The 21,077-nt window shown below is 40.2% G+C and overlaps 1 long non-coding RNA gene across 1 annotated transcript in view; it reads left to right on the forward strand.

The window, feature by feature from the left end:
• The first annotated feature begins 825 nt into the window (after positions 1-825).
• LOC138405861 (uncharacterized) overlaps positions 826-21,077 on the forward strand; it is a 35,684-nt gene continuing 15,432 nt past the window's right edge. The window contains exon 1 of the long non-coding RNA XR_011239532.1: positions 826-959. This is a non-coding gene — a long non-coding RNA (uncharacterized lncRNA). The remainder of the gene's footprint in view (positions 960-21,077) is intronic.

A 21,077-nucleotide genomic window follows, 5' to 3' on the forward strand; every position in this document is an offset into this window, starting at 1 on the left:
AAATGTTTTTCTATGCAATTTATACTTTTAAATACCAGCATGACTGACAAACCCTGCATGTTGCTTGATAACACTGATAAAACTGTTTGACTTAATTCCTTCTTGTATCAATCAAAGACTATCCAGATGCAACTGAAAAGAACTTGGTATATTTCACTAAGTTGAAAAACATGAAATAAATATTGATAAATTATTGCGATGAGATGAATGGTAATTTATTTTGTATAGCTTACAATTACATGGACAAAAAATAAACTGTAGGCATCACAATAAATGAAGTGTGACAAATATAAAATACATCATTATACGAGAATAACGATAAGTGTAATTAACTGTAAGATATGTAATCAAAGAATAACTAAACAAAAAGAGCAATTAATGTAACAACTTGGAATGCAACTTAAAAAAATTCTAATAGATGAGTAAGACTTTAGCAGTACGCTCACATTTCTTAGTTTTAATTTCACAATAACAAAACATCTCTACCTTCCAATTTGATCGACAATAATCAGATCATACAAAGATCATACCTCAATATGTTACTTCCTGTGGGCATCTTGAAAAATATGAACTAATTGGTCACATTGATATAATATTTCACAAGTTTGGTTTGAAATTCACCCTCAAATAAATAATTAATAACCCAGAGAAGATAATTAAATTCAACTAGTCAACATAACAACCGGCTTGTCACCTGTGCTGCTGCTCCAATGGAAGGACTCTGCTGGCGGTCACCTGACACGCACACTATCCGAATGTTTCCAGACATGAAGTGGCATGCAAATGCTCACCAACAGCCTGTGAACACATGTGGTGCCGCTGTGGCAATGTTCGGAGGATGTTTTCTACGCAGTGGACGCAAATGCATCCGGATATTACTTCATGCGACGCAGTCCAGGAGTTGTTGAGGAGTTCGGGCGCATGGATGGTGGAGCTGCTGGTGTTTCTATCAACAAACAGTAAGTGCGAGCAGGTTGTTATCCGCAGTGTTGTGTTGTTTGTCATGTGTGGAGCTCTGTGTCAAAACATCCCTGGGTTGTCAATTCTTCCTGTTGAGTTTGTGTTGAACGTGTGGGCATGTGTGTGCCATGATTCCATGTGGCACGTGTGAGGCCTGCTGCTTTGATATGGATTAGTTATCTGCATAGGCATTAAGTGAGTTCTCTCTTTTGTGAGATAAGCGTGGTAAAGTGGAGCCCTGTGTTGTTTTGTGTAAAACTGTAAAGTTCTAAATGTCCTCCTTGTCTTTATTTCTGTCTTTGGACTTTCTCAACAAACACTCACTTCATCCAATCATGGCTGATTTGTTGCCAGCCCCCTGATTGTGTCATCTGTAGAAGTGCATGTAAAATATGTTGACTTTAGAATATTCACTGTCACTAAAGGCTTCTGTGTAATTGTGGTAATGCTGGGTTAATATTTTAAGTTAACGCTGCAAATGTATTGGGCCAAAGCTGCAAAGTCTCTTAAGAGAGGGTTTAGTCTAATAGATCCACTGCTCTGTGAATTCGTGGCAGAGGGTTGTGGGGGGAAAAAAATCATCCTTGAAAATAAAAAATGAGGGCTTGAGAAAATGAATTCATGAATTTAAGTCCAAAATAACATATCACATAAATACATTTCGGTTAATTAACTAAGGTTAAATCAACTTTCATTCAACACTACTTTCATTTTTTATGTTCTGTGTTATATTCGTTTTTCAAATTTACAAACAAGACCAACATAGAACTGATGCATCATGCTAACTCTGGTCTGAACTCTTCAGGTAAACTCAGCTTGTCTGTGGGAAAGACTCTGGATAACGGTGTCTGTCTGTAGTTTGCAAGAAAACTTGGGATTTCGAGGTTTATTCTCTACTAGGCTACTTCACCTTATCTTCTGTGTCTCTGATATTCCCTTATATCTGCCACACTTAACATAGATCTTCAATTTCATTCATCAGACTCATTAGAATTAAAAAAATTCTTAAAGGTCCTAAATTGAACTTGTTTATTTCTCTTAAGAGCTTTATGAATCTCAACCCTAACCTGTTTTTATACTTGTGTTTATTCCTATTTTCAACGCAAACAACTGTCACAACCTCAGTCCGTCCATTCTCTCAGTTTTCATCTACTAACTCCATTGTCTTTATCGCTCCAGTATTTTTAGTTCTGAATAATGTTCTATCCACTTTTCTTGGCTGGGAGGGTCCACCTCGCCCCATTTTCTTGTGAATCGTAACCCTGACCTTAACCTCCAAACTAGAATTCGCCCAAGATTTACATCAGGGTGGTGGGGGTCAAATTCTTTTACAAGGAGACCCTGATCTCTTGCAGCGCTCTGAACCTCTGCATAGCTGATCCAGGTCACATTACTAAGCAGCCAACTCTGTGATATGCCATTGTGAATCGTGGCCCTTTAAAAATGCATGCTCGCTCTTGGCTCTGTATCTTTAATGAGGTGTGTCTGAAATATTTGATAGCCTCGTGCTCATTTGAAAAACAAATACGTTTATTTTCATAAATATTTGATACGGAAATGAATATATGTAAAACACATACATTAATTAGTCTGTTTTGATCAATTGTCTCCGTCTAACGCAGACCGAATATTTCCGCACACTAACTCCCCACAGGCTACACTGGTGCATATCATTCTCTGATGCTCCAGAGCAAAACCATTTAATTTTCAAAGTGGGATTTTAGCATCCTCTTAGACTATGCACACTCAAAGAAATTATCAAATTTCATTTAGCAGAGAGGCAGATTTGTAAAAATGGATGTTTGTCACATTAGAATGTGTTGCTTGGAGGAGGAATGAATAATAATGTGGCATTGCAGATAGTAGCTGTGACAACTTAGAAGTGATTTCCGCTTCAAGGCCCAGAAACGGGGGCTGGAGCATCAATTGAGGTTACTGAAGTGTTTAGGATCTTCTAGTTTTTAATTCAGGGCTTTAAAAAAACACACGCTGTAAATTCTGTTTGCCAATTTCTATCTTGGCTCATTTAAATTGTAATTGCGTTCAACCCTTTAGAAAATGAGGAAAATATGAAAAAAGTGTAAACGATCTTTTTATCAAATTTTTGAAAAATAAAAGTGGTGCATGTGATGTGGAAACAACATGGACGCTGTAAACAATTGTGTTGTATTGACACCTCTTTCCAATATTTGCACGATAACCAAGAGCAAAGAAAGAAAGGATCAGGTCTGACAGGCGTATAAATAATTAGAGTCGACTGCATGCTAATCGGAAACATTTCTGAATTGGCTAAAGGGTAAAGTGTTAGGTGCTTGTTAGAGATGCTTCTGTATAGAGCTGATTGTTAAGTGGTTTATATGTAATGATGTCAGTGAAAATTCATTCATGTGAAAATCTCACAGTCAGGAACTCATTTTTCAGATTATTCTGACACCACATGAATGGCCACGACCGTTTAGTTTTCTAATTCCATGTTTTGACCATTAACCATCAAGGTCTTTAATATAGCCATCTAATTTCCTTACAGCATTAAACACAGCTTTGCAGAACAATGTCCATCACACAGCATTTCTCTGTTTCTACAGTCCAGCACAGAGCGGCTTGGAAAAGTGTAATGCCCCCTTTTACCCACCAGATGCCGATGGAGACCTACGTGAACAGTGCAGTATTCCATGCAGTCTAATGACCACTAGAGCGCAGTACTAATACATGCAGCCCCTCAGATTTCAGTGGTGGGCTGCAGTGTTGAGAAGTGTGATGTATTCTCTCTGGCAGCACCTTTGACGGCGCCAATCTGGTGAGTCATTCTGCCACTGTGTTCAGGACGTTTGCATTCAGAGGCCTCGCAGTAATTAATACCAACACATTGACTCCATCACGGAGTGGAGGGTTTTCAACTTGTCTGTGACTCACCCTTAAATAAGAATGGAGACTGCAACAAGGAAAAAGTGATTGTCGTTGTACAACTGGAAGCTGATTGCTGACTGGTTGACTTGGCACGTATTTATCTTCCCTAAGATGACAGTTGTTGCTTCCTTAATTCAGACATGTTTGACACAGCTCCTGATGTGTTGCCAGAACAACACGGATGTTCTTTGAAAAAAGGGAATCTCGTGTTTTGAATGCTCCTTTTAATGCATTGGCGTGGAGCAGCTTCGTTTGGGTGACTCTTATTGTGTAGTAGTGCTGCTTTCTGCCCCCGGCTCTGTCACAGGGAGCCCCCCCCCCCCCCCCCGCCAGTGCTGATGAGTGTGATTGGACGGTGACTGGCAGGCCGAGACACCGCCAGTCAATCAGCAGGGTTGTCTGGACTCTCTCCTTCACTCTCCAGGGGATAAAATATGTGTCATCCTCCCATGAGGCATCTCAGCATGGCGCTGCCTCCATCCTCCCTCCACCGTGCCAAGTCCTCCTCTCCTCTCCTCCTCTCCTCTCTGTTTACCTGTTTGCTTCATAGCTCTCGTCTTCATCTCCAGCTGCTTCTCACCATCCTCCCCTTTTCCTGTGGGTATGCTGCTCTGCTGCGCCCCACAGCCTCACCCTCCAACCCCTGTCATCTCTCTCTCACCTTTCCATTTCTACCTCTCAGACACCAGCTCAAGGAAGCAAGTAAACAGGAGATGTGTGGGTTTTGGTTTCTCTTTATCTGAATGACCTTCATCTGTTTGCCCAGTGAAACTCAAGTAGTCATCCTGAGAACACCACAATAGAGTGGTATTGGGCTTAGTAAGGCCCAAAGCAGTTTTCCTGTCATAATGCACTCGTCAGCAGTCATATCAATAACCCCAGAGCAGCCATGAAAGGCCAATCTATTCTGACACAGCATGCTTTAAGTGGCCGGCTTAACAAGCACCATAACTAATTGGCTGTGTTTGAGCTCTCTATTCAGCAGTTAGGGTCATGGTGTTCCAGTAGGAAGGTGTGTGTATTTCTTTTTCTTTTTAAAAAATTCTATCACTCTGAGATTACCAGGAGGTCTCTTGTGCTGCCTGAGTATATTTAATAAAAAAAACATGCTCTTCCTACCTGTTGAAAAACAAGATACTCTGACCTTTTGTAATAAATATACACTCAATCCACTCATACAGACAATGTATGTATTGATTCAGTCAGATAAAATGAAGGTTATTCCTCATAAGGCTCATGTTTAGAATTGTAAAAATATAAATATTGTAGAACCCAGAGTGATTATTTCAAATCCTCCAGAGCACCAAATTCAGTCACATTAAAAACAAGAAAGCAATGAAAGTTATGGCTGCAATGATTAATTGATCTGTAATCAACTATTCGTCACCACTATTTACATAATCACTTCATCGGTTTAAATGTTTTCTTTTAAATGAAACAAAGGCAATCTACTCTGGTTTTAGCTTCTAAAATGTGAATGTTTCTTTGCTCAAAGTTAAGTGAATATCTTTGGTTTGTTGACAAAACAAGACATTGAAGGAGGCCATCTTCTGACATCTTATAAACCGGACAAAGATCCCAAAAAGTCTGGAGAACCTATTTTTACTTGAATGTGCTTATCAATTAATCCATAATTGAAACAGTTGCCATTTTATAAGTGGAGCTGTAACATGTCCAGTGGAGAGAAGCATCTTAAGGTGGATGTTTAAATATTAAAGATATTAATGTTACAAATATAAATATTACATATTACAGATACATATTAGGCCTTCAGGTAACTTTGATAGCAACAAATGAATTTTACATTTCTTACAGTGTTCAGGGTGTAAATCAAGATGAATATTTAGATTTTAACAATGTAGAATTGAAGGTTGTCCATTCCAGGATTTAATGTTAATGCTCAGTATTCAAGGGCGGTTTCCAGGCTTCAATCTGTTCAGCTGCATCCATATGCAATCCTCACACTTCAACCAAAGTTAAACCTACTCTGTATTAAATCTACTCTTCTGCGGTGCATCGGCGTTCCCATCAGAGATCACCTTTCAGCTGTCAAAACACTCTCCAGAGACGGCGTCAGTATCCCCGGTGTAATCTGTTCTGGCAGACAGCTGATCCCTGCTGAGTGAAACCGCTCCCAAGGAATCCGGTCTGAATGCCAACCCTCCCCTCTGGTCTTTCACTGACAACCAGCGAGCCAAGTCCATCTCAGGGGTCAAACTGCCAATCAAAACAAAAGCATTTTCTTTTCTTTTCTTTTCAACAAACGCTCCTTCAGCTGATTTCACAATCCTTCGCTCAAGAGTCCGTCTGTCCGTCTCCGGGATCGTCCATGTTTGGATTTTGCATTGAACCACGCAATCAAAATAATGTGCTGTTCAAATCATTGACTCAATAATGCTTTCTTGTCAGCGCAGCCCTTTTCCACTATTGACTCTTACAGTCTACAATGCATTTGTTCATTGACTGTTGCCAGAATGAAATCACAGGGAGTGGATGAGAGGAATTTGGAGAGGTGATCGCACCACTAGCGCTAAGCTACCTGTTCTTTTGTGGGCAGATCAAAGTGGTGTTTATGCGAGGTCTCTGAATAGGTACATTGCTGCAGAGAATGATACTCATGTCGTATCAAAGCTTCTCCTTGAGTGGATGAAAGGTTGTAGACCCAACTAATCAGATGGAAGTTCAATAGCACCAATCACGTCCTGTCCAATGAATTATTCTTGCATCGGCAAGAGGAGATTGTTTGACATTTTGAGATGCTTAGTTCACATTTATAGGCTTGGCTCTCTCTAAAGTCAGCATGTTGTATCTTGTTTGTTCAATCGGTACAAAAACTGGAGGTTATAAATAACAAGTTTTGCTTTTATGGTTCCTGACAGTTCTTTAGCCAACTCTTGGAGTTGCTGCTTGTTTTCTATTAACCGAACTATGATGACAAAACAAAAGGAATTTATGGCACCTGGCCAAGACGTGGTCCTGCACATAACCTGTGTTTTTGATCAGAAACAAATGAAATATAATGTTTTCAGTAGTGATGTTTTAAAGTTTTGGATTTAGTGATGCTGAAAATGCAGGTCAGGCACTTAAAGACTTGGCTCCTCTGTATCATTAGCGGCGCCCGTCTCGGTCATTTTTCAAACATTTACTCCTGAGAGGTCACGGCGTCGCCATGTGAGCGACAGAAGGCATAGGATTGGCTGGTTTACTGGCCCCACCTGAGCAGACACCGCAGTGTGTGCTGTGATTATAACAGACCCGACTAATCGATGACTAAATTAGTTGCCAACTATTTTCATAATCTATTTTATTTCTATTAGGTGTTGCAGCCCTACTTTAAAGTACATACGTTTGACCAATATGAAACAATCTGCAAGTTTTAATGTTCCTAAGTTCCTTCACATTTACTGTATAGACTTGAGAATTATATCTATAAAATTATCTTTTAATGCAAATCTCCCATGTCCCTCAGGTATGGATGTAAGGCTGTGTAGTGAGATGACAAGGGGCCTTTTTCATTTTAAACATCTTATTTGTACACTCGCAGGTGTTTGTGCATTTGATTACATGCCTCCATGTCTGCATTAGTTGACATTCATTGCTTTATATATATATATATATATATATATATATATTTTTTTTTTTTTTCCCCTGACAGGGTTCAGTTTCCCATCTGTTGGCATGTGTTAGTTTTTTTTTTCTTTAGGCATGAGACGATAGCCTTGGCTGATTGCTGATAGCAAATGCACAGCATGAAGCAGGGGTTGCATACTTAATGCCGGAAAGCTGGAGCTGCGATTGCAATCAGAGGGACTGAACAAGAGAGGTGATGGGAGGGAACAAACACAATAATACATCCACATTCAACAAGTGCAGTTGACAGAGGGCACCAGAGACAGGGAGAGGAGTGGTTACATTGGAGGCCTGCATAATTGACAGCTGATTCTACATGGCAGGACTCCGACCTTTTCGGCTTTGTTTTTTCTCTCCCTCCTCCTTGCTCCATGCACATATTCACATTGATCTCCAAATACATGTATAATTCAACTCTGTTTCTGCAGCAGAGCCCATATAGAAGCATTATAAGAACCTATTTAGTATTCCAACCATTTACTGCACTGGTACATAGGCAAACAGCCGTCGCTGTCAAGATGTATAACAGTTTCCTGTTGGTGGAGGTAATAGGAGTGTCCGGGGAGGAAATCAGAGGGTGACGAGAGGTTGAGAAACTGGTGAACACGTCTTCATGCAAATGCACTGGCTCCACTATTCTGTGTGTGTTTCCTCAAATGTGTTTGTGGAGCACCACCCTTGATGGTAATGTACTCTGGCCACGCTAGTCGTGGATGCAATTTCCCCAGCAAACAAATGGCAGGATGTAGAAATAAACCAGAGAGAAATAAACTGCAAAAGGGAGGGGGGGGGGAGCAAATCAGGAAATGCACGCCTACATGTACCTCAAATATATGAGTCCCGACTGATGGTCTTGGCCAATATGAGCCTTTCAAAGACCAAATCCTGTACAAAATACACAATGCAGTAAAGATTTGTGATTTGTAAACTTTTTGTCTACATTTATATACATCTGTACACAAGTTTTATATATTTGGTTGTATTTTAGTTTTATTTATAGTTATTAACAGTAAAGTTTGCAATAAGGTTAAATTATACAGTATTAGGCCTCTGTGACATCTTAGAAATCATTAGCTCATTTTTCTTTTTTTCTCCCTAATATCATCATCGGCATTGACCTTCAAAAATGTTAAGCAGTCAGGCACTATGATGGACTCCTATTCAAGTGAATGGGAACCTTGTCTCAGACCTTCGTTGGGATATGCAAAAGGTGATGCAATATCTTTGCTAAATAAAGCTCCATCGTCCCACTGTGTTTACTGTGAGAGGACTATTCTGCATTCAAGGCCAAGCACCTAAGGCACAATTTCTCTTCAGCTGTCTCTACTAGCCAGAGGACGAGGACAGGAAAAGGTCTCGGGAAAGGTCTGCTGTGAAAGCACAACCTCTTGTAGCTAATCAGACTCCCTCTCTCCAGACCTCTTGTCCATTTGAGGTCTTTGCCTCAGTCTGAATGCAGACAAAGACTTGTTAGGACACAAACTCCTGGTGACAAACTGTGTTGTTACCCTAGGCATGCACACACGGAGCGTTGTTCACTGTTTTGCACGCTGTACACTCAGTCATGCAGAAAGGCAGCAGTATAACTCACATGCTATTTTTCTTCTTACCTATCGTTGCAGCATTCCTGAATCTCCCTGCAAAGACTAAATTCATTCTCTCTACCCATCTTTCTCCTTAGCGCTGCAGTCTATCCTCTTGCCCTATCACTATTGTAGTTAGAGTTGCATGAATTAATCTTAAGTGACAGGATTAGGAGCCATGTCCTGAAATGCTCTTTGCAGAACCTTTTACATAGGGGTAGAATAGTATGGATGTTGACTCTATTAGGTGTGTCACAACTGGACTTTTGAGGAGAATGTTCAGTTCAAGCCTGCACTAAACATGCTACACAGAGATTGAATATTGTGGACACAATTGTTTTTTGCAGAGCATCATATGAAGGCTTCATTTCATCAAACTGTGTGAAGGAAATCCAATCCTGCACAAGTTGGGAATTGTGGAAAGCGCAGACGTTTCCTTTGCTGCATGCAATGCCACTGCCGCTTCCCCAAGCGCTTCAGTTAATAAATATTTGAGACAATCTCCAGCTTCCACTCTTATATCAGGCAGACTCTAAATCCAGTCTGGGTTCCATTCACTGCTATCTGATCCCTGCTGTCACATTCCCTTCAACACACAAACACATGGACACACACTCTGCCAACACAGTACCTACCCAGCTTACATGGCTGCCAGCTTACATTTCATAATGCGTCATGTACCAGAGTGAGATATGGTCCCTGATTTCATTTATGTGGAGCAATGGTGGCTCTCTTATCTGTGCTGGAGTGAAATAGCTGTGGATCAATGGTGTTCAGCCTCAGACTGATTGTTTACATGCCATGGAGAGTTACAGTGAAGCTGCAAGTTTCACATTCAGCTAGATTTAGGTATTTATAATATAATATGCTGATGTTTACTCAAGTTAATTCACTCTGTGACTTCTGGATTTGATTAGTTGATGTTAGGTTGATTTTGCTTCACGTGTCAATGTTACATGTGAAAATTAATTTACATTTTCCTTGACTAATCATCTCATTGTAAACACACAATCAGAGCACTGAGGAATGATTCAGCCAACATATCCTGAATACAAACGCTCTTTCTTGTGCTGATCATGTCATTTGGAGACTGGAACTTAATGGAAAATTGAGCACTTGATCTTAAAACAAAAATTGTTAGATGTTACTTTTTACTTTGGTCCATGTCCCATCTGCTAACATGGAGGATACAGGGTTTATGGCCTATACAGCAGCCAACCACCCACCAGAGGAAAGTGCTGGAACCTCTAGTCTACAGCTTCTTCCTCCTTCTACTACTTCTTCTCCAGACTGTTGATTTTCAGCACATATCAGGTTCAGGCTCACCACTGGATTAGCCACCAAATAATCACAGAGTTCTGTTTTAACTCTTCTCTGCACCAGACAGATGTTGGAACCCTCTAGTCAGATTCAGCAGCCAGATGCAAGCATTCAATCCTCTCAAAGAGAACAGATAACATATCTGCAGGCTGTTCTTCATCCCTCTGCACTTAGCTCTTCTTCCTCTGAGAGTGCAGTCGTATACCCTCCCTCACACTCTGCCTCCTCGGAGCCCTGACCCTTGCTGTGGTGCCTGCAGGTCGACGCACTTCATCACATTTCCTCATCTGCGCTCTGCCTTGGTCCTGTAGTCCAGGCAGAGCAGTTTTCAGCATCTTACTCTCATCTTTCAGCTCAGAAACACACTGGGTCAGGGCCTCAAGGCACTCAAGCACCTGAGCCTGACCCCTGGAGAAGACCTGGCACATCCATTAATGGCACTATTCCATAGAACCAGCATCTTGCTTGTTCCAAGCCGTCCTGCATCCTACAAGATCAGAGGCACTTCTGAGGCACTTCTGTTAACTTGATAACTCAAGCATGTCTGCAACATATGCGTGTATATATACCTGTTTGTCCAGGTTTGTGTGTTTCTTCTTTTAGAGCCAGATGAGACGTGTGTGTTTAGAATAGTGTTTCAGACAGTGGCTGACATTCTGATCATGAAGCAGATTACAGCAGTGTTTTATTGTTGTAACAATGAAGATTCAAAATCTGACGATGTTCCTGCTGCCCAAGGCTCTGTCCAAGTTTGCAAACTTTATTATTATTATTATCATATATGAGCATGAAATAACATACATTACTTACAGCTAAAACCAAATGCTTAAGCCATCAAATATTTTTTTAAGTTCATGTCTCTTCCTGCTTCAGAATCTGAGAAAATGTAAGTGTTTTCAATTCGGTCGGCTCTTCGGAAAAGATGGTTTTCAAACAATGGTTAAGTTTCAGATTGGATTTTTATTCAGCGCCTTAGGTCTTATGGGTGAAACTACGTTACAGTCTGTTCAGTCTGCTAATAAAAAAACAATAGAAACCAATTTCTTTTCATTCTTAAATATCGTAACTTTTAAAAATGTCTGTGTAATTTTCTGTCTATTTCCACAGAGATGTCCTTTTCAACTCAGTTTGTTTTTCCTGTGATTAAAGTTATGTCCAGTTGCATTAGGTTGACTGGGACAAAAGGATATTTGTCTCAAGCTCTGAGTTAGAGCACGTCCTTGTTGTTCAGGTATTTCAACTGTGGCTAGTCAAACAAAAATAAACCAGGACAGATAGAAAGCAATCAATGGATATTTTTCAATCAGAATACCTCATAAGCCATTTCCACTTTCTTGGAGCTACTGTTGTTTAATGCTGTGGGTTTTGTGCTGCTGTGGTTTTTGTGCTGCTGTGGGCTTTGTGCTCAGTAATTGAATCCCATGGTCTGGTCCAGGTGGAAACTTTCTATTCTGAGGAACAACAAGCAGAGCGCTTGGCTTGCCGAGATAGAGGGGGGGGGGGGGGAGAAAAGAAAGCACAGACGTCCCGGCACCACAAGCATAACTAATGATCACACAGCTTATACTGCCGCTCATCAGGGCTGCAGAAATATGTTGGGCTTTTTAACTTGACTGCAGTTGAAGTTTTCTCTCTGTGTGAGCGTCAATGTGCGATACCCAAATATAGGACGGGGGTGCGAATAAATATCGGGTCGCGTCGTGCTGTGAATAGAGACATCGTAAGCTCGTGCCCATCCGTCAGCATCAGCAGGAAACTCGCTACCTGATCCAAATCGTAGCACTTGCACACTGAAATATGACAGACTGTCAATGTTGCATGTTGAGATATAAATCACCTTTGCTTCAGAGACGCTGTATTTTCATAACCCTCCATCTTGACTTAAAAGACCTCTCATAGCAAGAGCATGGCAGAATAAACTCCACAGAATTCACTGGTCGTCGTCATGCTCTGCAGAAGCAGTCCATTCAATCCCTAAGGTTCAAGCAAACCACAGTATAATAATGACTCTGAATACCAGATATGGAGTTTTAACATTTGAAATTATTCCATAATGTCTGAATAATGCGTGACTAATAGCTTTCTTGCTCTTTCCGTCTTGTAGCCCTTCTCGCCCCCTCCTCCCTCACTGGGCTCTCAGTTTCTAATAGCCTTCTTTCACTGCTTCTTTCCTGCAGTTTGTTAAGAGATGTCTTGCGGAAAAAAACAAAAAAAACATGGGGACAGCGAGGGATAAAAAGCTGCTATTTTGCCAAAGGAAGTTTTAATTGGGGCCCAGTTTATTTTGTTAAAATTCTCTCTTCTCTTTATGGAAGAGATGAGCACCAAGTTGATGCCCAACAGGGAAATAGGATGCAGTTGCGTTGAGGAAAAAGAAAATGGAAAGAGATGGCTGCACACATTTGTAAGATGCCTGCTTGTGTTTGTATCTTGAAACAGCCTAAAAGATTCCGTGCCATGCTCTTCCACTGTCACTCAACACATCATCACGCAGTCAGAAGCCTCTCGGATGAACAGGATTGGGCGAACTGTGGAAACAAATGTTATGCATGTAAATAGAAATTAAAAGAAATGTCTGGATTTCACTACAGGCCCGTCTCTCCCCATGTGTGTTTAAAGCCGCTGTCTCTCTCTCTCTTCATTGCCTTCTTTCCTCCTCCCCTCGTCCCTTTTTCCAAGTTCATTCATACTATTGAGTTTCTGTCCTGGTGCAGCCACGAACTGCCAGCTGCGCTCGGCCTCAACTCTAAAGAAACGTCCATCAAAAGTTGGGTGAACAGGAGGAGCGGCACTAAACAACAATGGTGGCAGGAGTGACCCCTTGAAAGACTGACATCACCGAGAGTAATTGCCTGTCATGTGTAGTACTGTTTCACATTTCAAATAAAAGTCCGCTCTGTCATTCATTTTGGGGGAGGGCAAGGTCGCCGCACTCGTCCTGTAAAGAGGCGGATAATTGAACGTCGCACCTTCTCTCCGGACCGCCGCAGGATGGAATGACGGGAGTGTCAAGAAGAGAGGCATTTGAATTTGAATACAGTTTGTGAGATGCGTTGTTGTTGTTGGAGTGTTTACGCAGTTGTGCGCGGGTTCAGGGTGACTTTTTATCCTGCTTGTCATTTTCTCTAATTCTGGTTCTCGGCCCCTCATCTTCCGCCTCTTTCCATCCAGCCCAGCTGATGGAAAAACCAAAACAAGTGGGGAATATTCAACCTGTTCCTCTCAATTCATCCCTTTCGGAAATTTGTTTCTTTTTCTTCAATGGTTTGTTTGCAGAGTGGAAATGTTTTTTTTTTTTTTTTTTTTTTGATACCTTTGATTTTCAGACCAATTGGAGGAAGTTGATTGCAGGATTTCTTGCACTGCTCAACTCCGACGACTTGTTTCAACGGCGGTGTGTTGAAACTGGTGTTGTGCACTGCGCCTGAACTTGGTGAGGCTCGTGGTAATTCCATAATATCACAACGAACTGATATGAAATGAACCATCTCCCTCTTCAACACCCCTCTTCATTTACGCTTACCCACAAACCAATTAGTGTTGAGTAAAGGTAGATGCAGCCCACAGATGTGACGCAGGCTTTCGTTAAATTGCAAAATAAAACCAGATCAGTTGTATATAATGCAACAAAGACATTCTTCCTGTTTGATAATATCTTTAGCAGCTCTATCACCTGTTGTCTTTAGCGTATGAGATTGTTTGGTTTCGTTATTATGTTAGCTGATGACTTGATTATACAGTCAATTCTTATGCAGCACATCCTTATTGATCCCAAACATGGCAGACGTGACGGTTAGAAATATGAAATACCAAATATATTGTCCTTTAGAATGTAATGTAGAGTCATACCTGCACAACTGTGTGAATTAACATGAAGCTATAAAAGATAATGTGCACTTTTCTAAAATCATTCACTGACAGACGTGCCAACTAAACATGTTTTATTGAACCCAGCTCGATACCTCATGTTGCAGTGTAAATCCATGTTAAATGATGCAATCAAAAAACATTCATCTCTTGCATAACATTATATAGGTGAGGCTAAATTTTCTCATTCCAGAGTTTATTTCTTATTTTTCGTCTGTTGATTGAAGTAGCTTTGCTGATTTTTAAAGTGTGTTTTTAGACATGCACGTCTATATGGGCTGAGTAATAAAAGCAGCAGCAGCTTCAGTCCCGAATCCACACAGGATGCATTTAGTCAGAGCACCTCTGAGGGCTCAGAAGTACTTCTGCACTGAAATCAATACCCGACTGTACGAGTATGAACTGAAATAAAATGGACTGAAAAGATGCTTTTTTTCCCAGCGTTACTCATATGGAGTGCAAATGATACATGAGCCTTTGTGTGGCTGATTTTAAATAACATATCTGCTTCATCAGACATGCATGAGGCAGTATACTGAAAATTAGCCTCTAAACTTGTGCACAGTTCACCTGTATTATGAATTTAAAATAAATATGAATTATCTATCATTGAAGCTCAGCAGAAACTTAATTTAACAAACAGATTGCGATCAAATATTCATACTTATATACTATATTAAGCAGTAACTCTTAATAGGAGTGAACAAATTCATATTGCGTCTGTTTTGGGGAATCCATTAGTTCATTGTTTTTATTTTGAAATGTTTGAGTGTTGCATCTGCCATTTGGCCACATTTCCACCTGGTATTAATATGTAGTCTGTTTCTGGCTCTTCTATTTGGAAGAAGACAAGTGCATTGAAATGAAAGGAATAAATTCATACAGAATTCATTGCAGTCTGAAATGTGATCGGATCAGAGGGACCACATGTGGAGGTTGTCAGACTTGGATTGTGATCAGATCTCAGGCAGGTGGGGTCCCTAAAGCGTGACCATAATCTAGAGGGGAATAGTTCTAGTCACTGAGCTCTGCCTCCTCCTGCTTCTGTGAGCCGCTCGACAAAGACTTCCCGTTAGCCAAAGTCTCCCTGTGTGGGCAGAATCAACTCAAATGTCTGTGGTTCCATGCACACATTCGTTTGCGATGTCTGTTGTTAATATGTGGTGACACCAGGGCTTAGCAATAAACCAAAAATGTATTTAAACTGATATTTATAACCTATTATTAATATTAATCTTGCTCATGTTGATTAATACTTTCCCCAATGCGTGCATTCGCTCATTCGTTTTGCAGCGTTGGCTCAGGTAGCTTGTACAGCGCCGCATTACCTGCTGCATGTCCTCCTGCTACACACAACAGGAGACGTGACGCACACAGCCAGGACATCAGGGATAAAGTGACCAGAACGGTCGTGATCCGACATCATCCATTGATAACTAAATAAATGTTTTTAAAATCGCTTTCTATCCGAAAGGGCCTTTGGAGCTATAAGGTGATAATATCAACATAAGAAAATATTTGGAGCAAATGCACATTAAAAATGGAAAAAAGCGTATTTAAAGATTTATCATCTCTGATCTGTTTCTCTATAATAAATACTTTAATACTCGATAAGAGCCATTAATCCTGCATCTTTATTCAGAAAGGCATCAGGAGCAGGAACAGAACTGAACAGTTTAAAATATTTAATACTTGCATTAGGAGGAGGGTTGTGAGGGAGTGAAGGGTTTGTTTACAGGAGTGTCTAAGGGATGGCAGTGACTCGCCCATGTGGTTGTTTTTCTTTTCTCCTTTCACATTCATTTGTTCATCTTTACTTCTCTCTGTCGTCTCCTATATGTTCTCATTGTCTTTTCCCCATATTTTCCTCTTTCTGAGTCTTGATTTCCTGCTTGTTTTCAGTCATATTCTGGTTCTTTTCAAGTGTTGTTCTGCTTGTTTTCAATCTCGCTCACCTTCTGTAATTTTCGCTCTCTCTGCTCCCGCTGCAGGCCTGCCCTCTGCTCATCTGTCTTTCACTCTTCTTTAGCTCTCTTTCTTTTGGAGTGAGCAGGTCCAGACAGCCTTTGTACCGTTTCCTGCGAGCTTGTCTCTTTTACTCGTTATTCTTTTGAGGAGCTCCTCCTTTTGCCTGAGCTCCTCTTAGGGGCTGGCTTTCCAGCTGCCTCAGAGTATTTTACACCTGGTTAACTTGCTTCTTCAGAGCCTTGTATTCGTCTTTGAGATACTTTATCTGTGTGCTTGCAGAGCAGAGGGCATCTCTGAAGCCCAGTACAGTGTGCTGCATCTGCACTGCAGCCAAGCAGCTACTGCTGTGGGACAGTATAAACTGCATTGACCCAAATTCCTGAAAAATGGAGACAAACACTTCAAAAAATGTTTCTCCAGGTCAAATGAGAAAAACCTCACCTGGTTTCTGAGCCTATCCATTTCAGCCCAGTGAAGATATTGAATGGCAACATAGAGGGCAGTTACACTTCACAGTTGAAGCTCAACTTGGAACTGTACTGCAGTTTCAGAGTTGTACAAACCTTACAATATAGTTGTTGTGCAAGTACAAAATAACAAGGTCCTCTCTCAGTTGCTTGTCTGCAAATGAATGACTAAAAAAGGTTGTTTGATACTAAGCAGCAGGTCTGACCCTCTCACACTTTGGTTCAGATGCAGCACGTTTTCTTTGTTTGCAGATGAATACTGTCGAAAAACAGGATCTGCACAATAAATATCACTGCTATTGGAAGGAATGGAAAACAAAAATAAAGAGAATACCAAGATGGTTATTATGAGTTTCATACTGGTTCAGTTTTTTGTCATAGATATTTAGTCATAAATATTTAGTATGACTGGGATTATACCCTTATCCCCCTTGTGGTTGCATTTTTTGTTTACCAGACCATGGAAAAAGTTCAATCCTTCAGAGACTATTTTCAGGCGAATGTCAGTCATATTTTCCAAAACAATGCACATAACATGTCAGTCACTTTGTCTTTGTTTTATTTCAGTAACATCTTGAACAACGTCTTGAACTTGAACGTCTTGAAGCAAAACGTAAAAGAACATCTGTCTTTAGGATGAACACTTCAGAGGTCATTAAGCCAGAGGCTGATGTATTTTATTTGTAGACACCATTCGTTATGTATTTTTCGAAGATGGTGTAATTTAAAGAATTTGAATTTGAAGTATTTATACATGAGTATATATTTTATATCAAATGTATGGAAAGACTACAACTCAAATTAGGTAGTTCTCAAACTGATAACGTTTTACCCAGTTTTCATCTAATTAGGAAATAAAATATGTGGTAATACTTCCTAATTTAAGACCTTAAGACATGAGAAGGACGAAGTGTGGGAGAGACTTGATCGACCCTGCACACATCATGAGGACTCAAGTTCATTCAGTGAGTGAATCGCTAAAATGCACTGACGCCTGTTCGATCAGTTTAATTTTGGTCGTTTTATGAAAATGTTTAAACTACCCATCAGTTTGGTCCTGTTTATTCCTATTGACGTGTTTTATATGGAGCATTTTAATTCTGCTCAGGCTTTAGACCAATCAGAATCAGAATATCAGGCTCCATTTACTTAATGCTTAGGTGCCGACTCAGAGTTCAAGTGGCGGATCCAGGGTGACGGTCTTCTTGGCAGTCGTGTCAGTTGTTTATGGAAATAACACTAATGCCTCGTCGTTAATATGGTAATGGTCTAATAATGTTAAAATGTTCTGGGATGTTGCAGCCTTTTTTATTTGGTTATTTTTGCAGCGTGATGATGAACAGGAAGCGGAGGAGAGAGGGGGGAGCGCAGGGTGGTGAGCGCAGTGGTTGCAGAGGTGATGTGATAAAAGATTCATAAAGTAGCAGAGCCCAGGTCAGCTGGGGCATCTGCAGCCTCTCTATATCACCAGCTGCAGCTTATCCAGCTTTCCATGTAGAGACAGGGAATTTGTGTATATACACATGTGTGTGTGTGAAAATTATAGATAGACAGAAACAGAAATGTAGATGGAAAGATACAGAATCAGTTTACGCCTGCAGCTAGAGAGGCTGATTGACTTTAATGCTCGGCCATTTCACTCATAATGTTAATTTGAAACAACCTTGACGTATGTTTGCGTCTGAGTCAGCTCGGAAAACATCAATATTGTTTAATGATATACGAATGATAAATCAGCTCCTAGATGACCCGAACGCCCCCGTGTGAACATCTACTGCTGTGTGCGTGCGCCCGTATGTGCGTGTGTGCCTGTGTGTGGAAATGCCTAAAAGTTGCACATGGGTTTATTCAGATAAGAGCATGTGGCAACACCCCCCACCTTTAGCCCATAAAGCAGTCTGTCTGACAGTGCCAATGAATATGTTACCGAGTCTGTAAGATTAAGAGGGACAGGCAGTACGTCCCATATCAAATCAGGTGGAAGCCATTTCCACCTCTGCCATACATTTATCATCCCATGTCAGGTGTTTTCTCCCCCCCCCCCCCCCCCCCCCCCCATAATACTCTTCTCTCCCTCACACTGTCAAAACAACACCTTTGGCATCTATTGGGTTTCATACATATTACTCTTTCTTCAGTCTCCTGGGAGAAGCGGAGTAAGGAGTGAAATTAGTGATCTGGTGATGAGTGAGGTGAGATTTATTATAATGTTTTCTGCTGCAAAGTGCAAAAAAAAAAAAAGAAAAGTGTATTATTTGAACTTTTATTCCAGGGCTTCTGTAATGATGATGTATCGCCAACATTACCTCCCACCTCTGGTTTGACGTTGGCACGAGCGACCATATTGAATTCTGTTCTCAGTTTCGTCTCTTGGTGGTAGAAATGGGAGAAAATGTACTTTACCGCTGGTGGATTTTTCTTCGCCAAGATGTTATTTTTAGGGCAACAAAAACCGGATGGCATGCGGTGGGAAATGTCACAGGATTTTTTGTTGCTCTTTTCCAGCAGTAAGAATACAACACAGACATATTTTGGTTAGAAGGAGACTGAAAACTTTTGTATTTATGTAAAAATCTCTATTAAACTGTTACAAAATGCGCCTGGAGGTTTTTTTAAATTAAATGTTTTGGAGCTGGGTGTAAATGCAGGGTGGTAGAAATAGACTTTATGGTAAACTAACACATTTTGAAGTGCGTTTCAGTTTGTGTGTGTTTGCATTTACATACGAGCATGTTGCCAAGAGCGTGTGCATATTGAATCTCTGGCCATGATCAAATATCCATAACGCCGGTGTTACGCTGTCACTTTTGATTATGTTGAGAACTCGTAATGTTGCACAAATCTCTGTGTGTGTGTGTGTTCTTCTTTTGCCTTCTCCAACTCATTATCTTTCTCTTCATTACTCTGAAAATGGTTAGCATTTCTCAGTGGATCTGAGATTATTCCACATTGGAGAAGGAGTGATGATAAATGGATAGAGAGAAGGGGCAGAGGACAGGAAGGATTAAATGTTCAGAATGAGGGATATAGGGACGACGACGCAGTCACGCAGCGTCTGATCATTGCTGCTCCATATAGTTGTGGTTCAGGCCTTTGGAAGGATTAGTTGTTGACAAATGAAAGAGGCTGTATGAATTGTTCAAGATTCAGTGTTGAGGCTGCAGACAGGTCCATATGAAGAGGGTCAGAACTGCAGCTTTTGTAATTGTGCTTTATATATAGTGACTGATATTTTCAACCTTGTTAATGAGCACTGACATGAAAAATTATTAAAATTGTATCACCTTTATTTCTGTAGTTGTTTTCTGTGTGTTAAAACACACACATAGCTCTGCAACTAATGATCATGGTTCAGTTGTTAATTTGTCTGTATTTTCAAAAATAAATGTTTTAGAAAAGTTTTCAGATCAAGTTTTAAAGTCAAAAATAATCAACACTAGATACTAGTTGCCAAACAACCAAAACAAACAAATATAAATTTTGGTACCAGAACCCTTAAACTACATTGTTTACACCTTGAATAAACATGTTAATTAGTGAGCTTTATAAGTTCAATTTACTTTCTTCTGGACAGAGTCGGCCAATTACAACTGCCTCTTATTTTTAACACTTTGGACTAAACATTTTTTGAGTCATGTATTATTTCTTTTGCCCATTAAATGTCAATAAAGATGATAGATAATGATGAGTTCATCAAAAATGTTCCCTTTCCTACATACATACATTCCCTTCCTCATGAGCTGGAGCTATGCTTGGCACTTTGCCTGGCAATGTAACAAATACGATCAATTAGCAAATTAGTATCTGATTAATATTCTGTCCGTCAACTCATCAGCTAATTGTCTCAACTCCATCATAATTATCATTCACTAATGAAAATGGATAATTGTCTATTTTGTGCACATAAACATTGCGTTTAAGAATTTATTTTTGCCCATCTGGGGAGAGCCCTCTTGTTGCTAAAGCTGGAAATAAAGGCAATGAGGAAGAGAAATGGAAATCTTGTAAAGAAAAAAAACTTGTGAAAAACAGAAATCCTGCATGTATGCATGATGTCATACTTTATAAGTTTGAGAAGCTTTTATGAGAATGTACAAACAAACACAGATGTTCAAGCCAACAAGTTGGAATCAAATACACATGCACGTACTGCTTCATTTGCTCTACTTCTGAGTTATAAAACTTGTTTTATTGATAAGTTTGACAGTGAATAGACACATTAACGACTACAGCATGTTTCCTTGGTAATAAAATTCACACTCTGCTCTCGATGTGCCCGTGGTAATTACTCTTCATGAGACAGAAAAAAAACACTTGGATATTGATTACTCTCATATTTCATATTCATCTTATGAGACATCTCTAGAGGGAGAGA

The sequence above is a fragment of the Paralichthys olivaceus genome, chromosome 20 (genome assembly GCF_024713975.1).
Source record: "Paralichthys olivaceus isolate ysfri-2021 chromosome 20, ASM2471397v2, whole genome shotgun sequence".
NCBI classification, from domain to species: domain Eukaryota; kingdom Metazoa; phylum Chordata; class Actinopteri; order Pleuronectiformes; family Paralichthyidae; genus Paralichthys; species Paralichthys olivaceus.